Source organism: Cricetulus griseus, chromosome 3 (genome assembly GCF_003668045.3).
Source record: "Cricetulus griseus strain 17A/GY chromosome 3, alternate assembly CriGri-PICRH-1.0, whole genome shotgun sequence".
NCBI lineage: Eukaryota > Metazoa > Chordata > Mammalia > Rodentia > Cricetidae > Cricetulus > Cricetulus griseus.
In genome coordinates, this window is record NC_048596.1 from 87,177,767 (window position 1) to 87,189,837 (window position 12,071).

Below are 12,071 nucleotides of genomic sequence, written 5' to 3' on the forward strand. Positions count from 1 at the left end.
AATGTCTTTATTTAAACTGCTTATCACTAAACTAGGCATATAAAGTTCAATGCGTCAGTCTCCCCCACAGAGCATGGCTGTAATGAGACAATTCCAATGTTAATCAGACTGAAGGAATACACAGAGGTTAACCCAACATAGGGCATTTGGAAGGATCTTCTCAAAAGCTATGGAGCTAAGTTAGTCACTACTCAGGTTTAGCCTTGTACTATATGTATGTATTCAGGAACTATTTCTAGAAAATACATTCTTCACAAAAAATTTTAACACAAAATACCTTTAAGTGATACCTGTATATAATTATAAGTTCATACTTAATTCTGAGGAAGACAATGGAATTATTTAAGTAATTGCTTAATGATTACATTATGATTTAACAATAGCCTTAGATGCTAGTGAAGGGGCTCAGTGGTCAGGAGCAACAGCTACTCTTTACAGAGGACCTGGATTCTGTTGGCAACACTAACATGGCGCCTCACAGATGTCTGTAACTCTTTGTCTAGGGACACACTCTTCTGGCTGCCTCAGGTACTTGTGTGCTGCACAGACATACTACCAAGCAAACACTCATACATATAAAATAAATAAACAAATAAATCTTAACAGCTTCTGGTTCAAATGTATGTGTATCTAACAATGTGCCTGTAGCACAGACTTTCCCACGGTTGAACAGAGAGTTTTCTGGAGTAAGATTTAAAATATTTCAGACCCAAGGATGATGCAGTGCCATGTTGTGTGGCCAGAACCCCCTATAAGGCACCATCATTCCACACTCAAATGAATCTTCTAGTTATAAAAAGTGAGGACTTACTAGCTTTCACAGAAGGCAATGGAGAATTTTTCCCAGAAAATGTAATAAAACTGTGATATTTGGACCTGGGTTATCCCTCGAATGTTCATATTTGAAAGATTTGGCCCTCAGCTTAATGTCTTTGAAAAGCAGTACACCCTTGAAGAGGTGGGGCCTTGTCGGGGGTCTCAGGCCACCAGAAGTGTGTTTTCAGAGGGTATTGGGGCACTGCTTTCTTTACCCCTCTTCTGCTTCCCATCCATCATGAGGCCAGTTGCTTCACCACTTGCTCCCTGTCATGATATACCATCTTGCCACAGGTAGAAGGAATGTGTACAAAAGGAATGTGTGTTTGGCTGTGTCCTGAAACTTCCAAGACATTGTGCCAAAACAAATGTTTCCTCCTTTTAAGCTGTTTGTCTCAGATGTTTGTTGCTATAATGGAAATCTAGTTAACAACAAACACCAAAAAATTATAATTGGTCTGGGAGATGGCTCAGTTGGCAAAGTGCCTACTGCACAATTATGAGGACCTGCATTCAGAGCTCCAGCACTCACTAAGAAATCCAGGCACAGCAGGGAGCATCTGCAGTCCTGGGGGAGGGAGGTGGGAAGACAAGTGGATGAGGAGTGGAGTTCACTGACTGGCCTAGGCTAATCAATGAGCCCCAGATTTAATGAGAGATAGTGTCCCAAAAAGACAGGTAAAGGAGCAACAGAAGAAGAAATCTGCCATTAACCTCTTGCCCTACATATACATATGCACCTTCATACCATGCATACACCACATATACATACATATATACTACACACATATGCATACATCACACACATACCAAAAAACATACAATGCTAGGACATGACTTAGCAGTTAAAGCACTTACCAATCAAATAAGAGGACTAGAGTTTGGATCCCCAGAACCCACATAAATACTGGGTACACTTGTCAGCTCACTTGTAATTGTGACTTCAGACAGGGGAGAAGGGAACCCCAGAACAAGCTATCGAGGCAGACTAGCCCAATCAGTGAGTTCTGGATTTGCTTGGAATACCAAACCCAAAGAATCATGTGAAAGAACAATTGAGGTTTCCCACATCCACCGTGGGCCTCCACAACATATGCACATGAATATGTGCTCACCTGCACCCTGATGGGCATGCTCACACATTCATGAACAGCACACACACACACACACACACACACACACATGAAAAGGGGGAGACAACTTCCTTGCTCATCTTTACTAAGTGATATCACTGAAAATAAGGATGCTATATGGGATTAAGCTGCATTGCAGTTTTGTTTAAATATGAAACAACTATACATAGAACCAGTATTCTATAAATGAAGGTAAATTATACCAAGCCAAAAATGTGATACTATGTTTTATATCTGAAAGACAGGTATCATATATTTACTAAGACAATGCACAAGGAAATATAGTCTATGCATGAATGTAGTAGGTACTGTTGCTTACAAATACTCGATAATTCCATAACTTCGTTAGAAAAAGAAAAGGGGGATGGAGAGGTGGCTCAGTGGATAAAGAGCTTGCTGTGCAAATCTGAAAAATGGAGTTCGATCCCCAGAACCCTTCTTTGGGGTGTTTGTTTTGTTGTTTTTTGTTTGTTTTAAAGGAAAAAAAAGCCAGGCAGGCATGGCAGCAACCTGTTATCTCAGCACTGGGGAGACAGAAGCAAGAGATCCCTAGAGCAAGATAGGTATCTGCACTGGCCAAAAGATGAGAACTTCAGAAGACAAAGAGAACTTTCCTCAATTAAAAAAATGAGAGCAATCAAGGAAGACACCTCCTCCACCACACACACATAGACACCAGTGTGTGCCCACAGATAAGAGTTCCTGTATACCAAATACAAAAAGAAAGAAATGAAGGAAGGGAGGGAGGGAGGGAGGAAAAAGAGAAAAGAAGCAAAATCAATTTTATATGAATATTATCCCTGACTAGAGGAAACACTTTTCTTATGGCATGTGTCATTTTCTAGTTCATGATAAATTTTTATGTCAATGTCTTACTAAACATAGTTCTAATGAGGTCTTTACTCTGTTCTCCCCAGCAGCTCTATGAAAACTTTCATTTGAATTTCTTAGAAGAAATTGAGACTCAGTGAAACACATAACCTGCCCAAAATTGCACAGCTGTTAGATGGCAGAAGTGGGGTTAACATTCAAGTTTATTTAATGGTAACTAGCATAATGGTGTTACTATGCTCCATGTGTCTCTTCCATGACAAGATTAAACCAGTGTGTGTGTGTGTGTGTGTGTGTGTGTGTGTGTGTATTCATTACATTCTTATGCATGTCCCTCATAAAAGTCTTTTTTGTTGTTGTTGTTTTTGGTTTTTCGAGACAGGGTTTCTCTGTGTAGCTTTGGAGCCTATCCTGGCACTCGCTCTGGAGATCAGGCTGGCCTCGAACTCACAGAGATCGACCTGCCTCTGCCTCCCAAGTGCTGGGATCAAAGGCCTGTGCCACCAACGCCCAGCAAAAAGTCTTAAGATTCATAATTATTTCTACAATGCTTTAGCTGCATGAGTCCCATGACAACTTGAAAACAGCTATCATACATTAGGAAAAAAATTGTTTGTCAAAACTGAGGTTTCAGTAGTGTGCCATTGCAGATACCTAAAATGCACCAGAGCTCTTCACTCATAGTTTCAGGCAACTTTACCAAAGTAAAGTAAATTCTATTTATGACAGTTATTCTCTGCAGCTTATTTAGTGAGCCCTTCCTTACCCAGTACCCAACCATGACCCCCAGAATTGGTCTGTGTGTGTGTGTGTGTGTGTGTGTGTGTGTGTGTGTGTGTGTGTGTTGCTGATGATCAAACCCAGGGCATTTCAGCATGCTAGGCAAATACCCTACCATTCAATTACATCCCCATCCTTTTCATTGAAAAATATTTCAAGGCTGTTAGTGAAAACACTAAACAACAAAGACATGCTGTCTGCTTTCTAACATTCCCTCTGGTCTACCAACTGCCAGTTTGAGCAAGTACACACAGATCCCCTTGGTTTCATTTCCTCATTTCCCATTATCTGTCTTGGGTGTTTCTGAGACTTGTAAAAGACATTTGGTTTTCATGTGAAGGCTTAACTAAGTGGGACGAAGGTGGAGCTGCTATGTTCCTGGCTCTTAAAAGCTCTCTTTGTGTTCTGACCATTGACTGGTTCTTAGCTGTCCCCTCTAGCTTATAGGTCCTTAAACTGTGAGTCAGGACCCTGCACAAAAAAATAACACAGCTGTCATCTTAAAGGGAATAAGAGGTAGTTTATGCTGGAGTCATTTTTTGAGTGACCTTGGTGCAGAAACACAGATTTAGATTACCCCAGATTCCATGTTCCAACATGGAAACACTTTCATGAAGTTTTATAGTTTCACAGAAGAAAATCATCTGTCAAGGCAAGTTTAAAACACATTGGTGAATAAACCAGAGAGGCAGATACAATAAGATGAGAACGCTTTTCAATAGGCCCAAGATGCTTTCTGATTAAATCCTTGGCTTTGGGCTTAGTGCTTAGTGCTAAGTTCATAGACTCTAAAAGGTTCTGTCTATTAGCTACAGGATGTTAGTTCTGACCTAGAATGGGCAAGTAATGGCTGCTTCTGGGTGGGGAGGCTAAAACTAGCTGGAGATAAGATGTAATTAGTCCGTAGACCTGCCTCACTCTACTCTCTCCACAGTACTGCACTTACAAGCAATCACTCCCTGCAGCTGCAGCTTCTTGCCAGGAGTTCTCATTCACAACCCCATATGGAAGAGTCACATAGCTGAATGTGGGAGCCACAGAAACTTGGGCAACAGTAAAACATTTCTGAATGTCAAACAACCAGAAATTAATTCAAAATGAAAGTCATGAAACCAAAGGTTCTGGTACTGCTCACCTGCGTTATGTCTCATGACCTCACTGAAGCCTGTTGTTTGAACACACACACACACACACACACAGAGAGAGAGAGAGAGAGAGAGAGAGAGAGAGAGAGAGAGAGAGAGAGAGAGAGAGAGAGAATTTGCATACTGCATATGCCATCACAACCCACAAGGCCAGTGGACCCTGCCTAAAACAACAGTTCAGATTCAAACTATTGTGTATTATGCATTGTAGTTTTTACTAAACACACAGAGCTTGCTGCTTTTATAGCAACATACTAGTTTAACTGTGGAAGATGAAGCCCTGGGGTTTTCATACCATAGTTCTTTACCATGCATTAAATTATTATAACTTTGTATTTTGGTAAATATTTTATTTTAATTTTTTGTTTAAGTTGTTTTAATTTCATGAAGAACCATTAAATAAATTTTGGCTTGGGATTATTGTAGGATTTCCAACAATTTGAGGGATTACCCTAAACAAACATATGCCATTATGTCCAACATATTTATGTATGGTGGTGTAGTCAATATTGACAGTGAAACAGATATCAGTCAATCCTGAACAGTGTTAAAGATACTCTGCATGCTGCAGTATCAAGTAGTCAAGCTTTAATGCTTCATGTAAATATAAACCAATGTGTCCTCATTAGTGTCATTAGAATGTAAATTTGCTTTTGTCTATAACAAATAGTATAATTATGTATATACACCAAAGAATTATTTTAAAAGAAATGTATGATTTATTAACAATATATGTTTGACTTATATACCTGGTTTATATGCCTGTGTTCCTAGGGTTGTGTAAAATTTTTCTTGGAAGAAAAAGAGTCACAAGTTTGAAAAGCCCTGCACTAAATTGTTGATAAAGATCTACTGTTGTTACCTAGCTCATAGGCCTTGAGAAAGAAAAAACAAAAGTGTTTTATTGTTGCTGCTGCTGCTGCTGCTGCTGCTGTTGCTGCTGCTGTTGCTGATGTTCATGGGTTGGTTTTTGAGACAAGGTCTCACTGTGTAGCCCAGGCTAGAATCTGACATACAATCCTCCTGCTTCATCATCTCAAGTGCCGAGATGAACAAGCATATATTGCCACACTGCCTAAGCACAGTGCTTGTACTGTTTCTTTAGATACCATCTGTTCTCAATTTTCCAATCATCATTATGAAATGAAGGTATCTTGTTGGCCAGTTTCTTTGCATATTTGGTCACCAAGCCTTGTTTTGTGTGTGTGACTGTTACGGTTTGAATCTCGTCTTGGCACAGCAGCAGTGGAACAGTAGTACCCTGCTTTCTCTTTCTTCTTTCTTTCTTGGGGACTTACTGCCTTTATATCTGAGTCATAATGGAGCTGTCCCAGATGCCCAAAGGTGAGAATCACCAGCTTGTCATCTTTACTCTAAAATCACAGTGCGTCAAAGGGTTACCACAGGTTCTGGCCTGCCTGTTTCCTTTCTTTGGATAGTGTTCCTTTTGAGAACAGAGCCTGAGTGGCTACAGTGTTACAGGCACACCTCTGGGCCCGGGAGGTAAGGCTCCCTCTTGGGCATAATTGCAAATAAAGGCCCTAAGCTGGAAAAACTTCAAGCAGCCAACCACACCTATGTGTTAAAAAAAAAAATGTGTGTCTACAAAGATATGGCTGCTGTTTGATGAAATAAAATGCATTTGACTAGTTTTTAATCTCTTATTGTCCTGAGTTTAGAAAACAAATCGGTTTCTCTATAACATAGCATACTAAAACTGGCAGTGGTTGGCATGAGAAAATGGAGCACATTGAATATGGGTCCTGGCTTTAGTAGTTGACTCCTGGTATAGAATCGGTGGCTCTCTTCTTACTGCCTATGTCATCTGGAACAAGCAAGTTGTTTAACCTCTGCCTCAGTTTCTTGAAGCTAAAACAGAGAAGTCTTTAATGTTGCCTCCTCATACGGATGCTGTGAAACTTAGAATCTTATATCACTGACAAGTAGTTTCCGACACTTGGCAAATGATGGTGTTTGTTAAATTGTGGTGGGAAGTGTTAAAATACCTCCCAAACATCAATACTTATGTCTACTTTCTATCTGTTGTAGTATGTCAGGTGTCTTCTATTTCCTGAAGTATATAAGGTGTCTTCTATTCTCTGTAGTATGTCAGGTAACTAATAGGTGCTATTTTTAAGCTTCACAACAAGGTGGATATTACTAATTCCATTTACTGACAAGGACACAGAATATAGAGGAATTTAACCCAGTGCCCCCAAGACCACATTACTGAGTCATGAATTCTGTCCACTTGTGTCCAATTCTAGAACATTTACCTGTGGATCACATATAGCATTGACACTGAAGTCAGCTTTTCCACCTGTTGTCCTGACAACTGTTCACAGGGTTCTACATTTAGTCACAGCCATACGGTTCAGAACTGGTCTTAGAATTACTGTGCCCATCTTCTGCCTTGTTTCACAAATTAACAATTTGGTAGTATGAGATTCTAAATGACGCTCTAAACCACATAATTACCTAACAGCTATTTAGTAAGCATTGACTATCAGCCAACCATAAGCTGAGAGGGAGAGGAATAAACTTTTATATCCCTTGTCACAGTGTGCTTCTCATAGTACTCAATCAACACTGTTTTTATTTATTGTTGTTCATATATTCATTTAACAAACATTTGTTGCAATGCCATTATCTGGGAATACAAAAGTGATCAAGATATGATTTCTCCTAAAACTCATACTAGCTGTCAAATATGGGAATTACTAAGCTGTTTAACCGAGGCTGGTCCAGACTGGGTAGTGCTTTAAATATAGAGGGAAAAAGTCTTACAAAAACTTTAAAGTGAAATACCTCATTAGTAAGTTATATTAATTTTATATTCAATTCATAATATTAAGTAAAATGTTGTTAAATTGTTTTCACATTTTTAAATGTGGCTACTAGGAAAATTAAAATTACTAATAGCTTGCATTATATTTCTATCAAACAGCTCAATCAATGGCAGGAAACAAATACAGTAAAATATAAGTACCATAAAAAGAGTCAATAGGAAACCCAGTGGGAGCATAAAGGTGTAACGGTGTAAGGGACACAGTAAAAGAAGGTTTTATGGAGGGATTAACTAAGTTTGACCTGAATGTCCACGGTGAGTAAGCACATTGTCAGAGGAGTATTTTCTAGACAGAAGCTGAAGAATGTTACATAAAATGGAAGGAGTAGCCAGAAAGTTAAAAGATGATGGATAGCCTGGTTCCCTCAGAGATGAGACAGAGGATAGGAATACTTGATGAGAAGATAGATTAAGAAATGAATTTGGAAAAATCAGTTGAAACAAGACTATGAAAAATTATGTGGGTCACACACTGTTGCAATGTTTTAAACAAACAGGACTTCCTTGAACTCCAGCAAGTTAACTTTAGTGGCCATATGGAAGTTGGACTGGAAGAAAAGAAAAAGACATGGAGTGGGATATGGGAAACAAAGATAGAGATTTGGATGGCCACAAATGATTTGGCAACAGTGATAGTGGGAATACCAGGAGACCAAGGATATTAAAGACAAAAAGGGAGAACTGATAAGACCTGGTTAAATATGTAAGAGAAGGGGAAAAAAAGAGTAGGGCTAAGAGGGACATTAAGTTTATTTCTGCTAGGTGATAGAACATTCAGAAAATATTTACTGAAGGCTTACTTCTATTATACATTAGGTACAATGCTAGTATATTAGAGCTTAATAGCATCTCAGAGACGGTGTCTTCACTTCGTGTGGTTAAAACATCAACTAGGGTTCAGAAAAAAGTGGTTAGATGTATACTTAATCATTGATGAATTAGTGACACTTCTATAGCTTATTCTCAAGAGGCCAAAGGCTTTGTAATATGATAAATGTTAGGATTTCTCATTAATAGTTAAAGTGAGGACCCAGTTCCTGAAGGGAGAAGACACCAGTAAATACAGGTCATACAAGGTTTCAGGAAGAATGTGATGAAACAGGAACTCTTTCATAAACTACTTGCAAAGTAGCATATTGCACTTTGCAAAGCAACTCATTGTACTTTGCAGAGCAATTTGGCAGTCCCCAGAAAAGCTTAAGATGTGCATTGCACAAAATTCAGCTATTGGACTTCCACATCTCTGAACCCCACTAAGTAAAGTCTAGTATCCCAGGTCATGTGTGGGAAGAAAGCTATGAATGTTTCTATGTAAATAGAGGTTTCTCTCCCACGCACCAGTTCCTGGATAAACACTCAGAGGCTTAATATTAATTATAATTGTTTGGCCAATGGCTCAAGCATATTACTGACTAGCTCTCACAATTAAATTAACCCACTTTTATTAATCTGTATCACTAATACTAATGAGTATCACTACGTGTCTGTGGCTTACCAGTAATGTTCTGGCATCTTTCTCCTTCAGCAGCTACGTGGCATCTCCCAGACTCTGACTTCTTTCTCTCTGTATCTGTTTGGATTTTCAGCCTAGCTATATTCTGCCCTGCCATAGATCAAAACAGTTTTATTCATCAGCCAATAAAAGCAATACATATCCGCAGCATAAGGAAGAATAGCCCACATCATTTCTGATTGTATGTATTTTTATACAAAACATTCATCTTTAAGTGGAAAAGAAATTGAGTTTTATTGACACGTTACACAAATACCTGAAAATTAATTTAAAAAAGGAAGCCTAGAATATAGCTCAAATGTGCAGCACTTGAGCACATCCTGCCACAAGCACATGCATAAGTCAAAAGGACAGATTTTAGGAGTTGGATCTTTTCTACTGTGGATTCCAAGGATCAAACTCAGCTTGTCAGGAATGCATGGCACATAATTTTATCAATAGAGCCATCCCACAGGCCATGGAACAAGTCTTTTAACACATAGACCTTTGACAGGTATTCAAGATTCAAACTATAGGAACACTGGGGCTGTTGTTCAGTGATACAATATTTGCTAAGCAAACAGAAGTCCCTGGGTTCAATTCCCAGAACATGGATGGGAGGTGAACCTAGAGAAAAGAAAGAGAGTAGAGAGATACCTAAATTATAGCACTGGCAATGTCATTCAATATATATCTCAAATAAATACTGCCAACTCCCAAATTTAAACACTCAGGCTTATCTTCTCCTTAAACTTGGCCTACTAAATATCTTCATTTTGGAATATATTGAAAAGATGGAATGAATAAGAAGTTTGTAGGTAATTTACAAATAAAACATGGATCAAATCCAGGTATGGTAGGTTGTGCCTTCAATCCCAGCACTCAGAGGGAGCAGAGGCAGGCAGATCTCTCAGAGTTCAAGGCCAGCCTGGTCTATACAGTGATACTCTGTCTAAGAAAACAAACCAAAACAAAAAAACAAAACAGAAGACATGCATCAAGAGAAAGCAGTGCATGCTTATTTTTAGGATTGTCAAGGGGTCAACATGTCTTCTCTCATTGCCATTCTCTGCCAGTGCCATTTTGCTTCCTTCTTAATAATGACAGTGTGATTCACCCAGAGTTAAGCCACTAGCATTAGTGCAAGAGAAAACAGGGTGGGCGTGGAGTGGTGGAGTGGGGCCCGAGGCTGAACCACAGACATGAAATGAGTGAGGCAAAAAACATTAAAAAAAATACTACAGAAAAAAAAAGAAGGCAATGGCTACGAATTCTGAAGTTTGGGTCAGAAATCTTGGAGTGAGACTCCCTTCCTCACCTTCCTTTTCATACAATCTCAACTAAGGAAATTTGGTCTAGCCACCCTTTCTTCCCCTCTCCCTTTCTTCCTTTCATTCATTCATTCTTTCTTTTTCTCTTTTTATTACTGTTAAGTTTGGGGAAGGGAAACAAAGTTTTAGTGTCACAGTTTGACCTCAAACTCACTATGTAGATGTGGCTAACTGTGAACTCTTGATCCTTTGCAGTCTCTCCCAGGTCCTAGGATTGCAGGCATGCTACATAACACCTAGTTTGTGAGAGTGTTGGGGATACAACTAGGGTCTCAAGGAAGATAGGAAAGTGCTGTACCAAATGAGCTACATCCTCACCTTTAGCCATCCTTTTGGACCATAGTGGTAATAAGGAAGTTAGGAGGCATGAAGTGGGTATGATAAATGGACCTATAGCATCAGCAGTATGGTCCTTTCCTGTCTGGTATATATATATATATATTATATATATATATGGAATAATATATATATTAATCTTTTTTACTAAATGTGTTGAATGTTTGCCTACAAGTATATATACACCATGTATATGCCTGGTGCCTGCAGAAGCCAGAAGAAGGCATCAGATGATCTGGAAATGGAGTTATAGATGTTTGTGAGCTACCATGTAGGTACTGGGAACCAAATCCAACTCTTCTACAAGAGAATCAGAGTTCTTAACTGCTGGCTGAGCCATCTCTCCAGTGCCACTGGCTTAGTTTCTTCCTCAATTCTCTTATCTTGAGCAAAATCAGAAAAAGGACCAAAATAGAAAGGAAAACTGAGCTGAGGCCCTGGCAGAAATAGCAGCTTCCAGAGAACATTATAAGGAGGGGATCACTAGTCATGTACAAGGTAAAAGGAAGGAATTCTCCTCCCTCTACCCAGTCCCAGAAGAGAAATAGAAAAAAAAATAAGATCTTCATTAATCTAAGCGTGTCTTTACTAATCAACATTCGGTCACTTGGGCAGCCCATCTCTTTAAAGTGAAAGTGTTTACTTACTACAAAAACCACCGGAAGGGTTGGAAGAGGGAAGAGGATGCATTCATCAGCCTTAGCTCTTACTTCTGGCTGTCAGCAGAGAACTTGTGCTTTGTATGGGACAGTTCCCAACAACAGTTGTTAGAAAAAGAAATTGACTACAAGGTCAGAATCCTGTTGGCCAAAAGAACTTGAAGCTCAATACATAGTCAAAATAAAAATAAAGTTAGAAAGGGGAAGGACCTAAGGGTTGAAATACAAGCACAATACACACTTCTTGTTTCACATATGAAAAGAAAACTAGCAATTCGGGTTCCACGGGGCTTTAAACTACCAACTGATAAGGGAAAGGTCAGGAAAGCGAATGGAGGTTGAAGAACAATTAGTCATACAGGATGGAGACTTCTGTTAAGATGTTGAAGAACTGGTCAGGCTGAGATTCTGGAGTCAGTGTTGTGCTTTATTTGTTTATGATTTTGAGAATATGCCACAGGTTTCATTTAATAAAAACATCAAAGAAATAAAAGAAATGTCCATTTAAAAATGGTAGAAATAGTCAAGCTATTAAAAGAGCGATAGGGGTGCCAAGGTATCAGAAGTCGGCTTTATTGTCTTCAACAAGCATGGTGTTGCTGGAGGTCTTTGTGGAAGAGCTGGTGGCCAAGAGGAGAAAAGGACCAGAGCAATAGTGGGGAAGAAAAAAGGTGGAAGGGATGGAAAATTAGGGGATGCA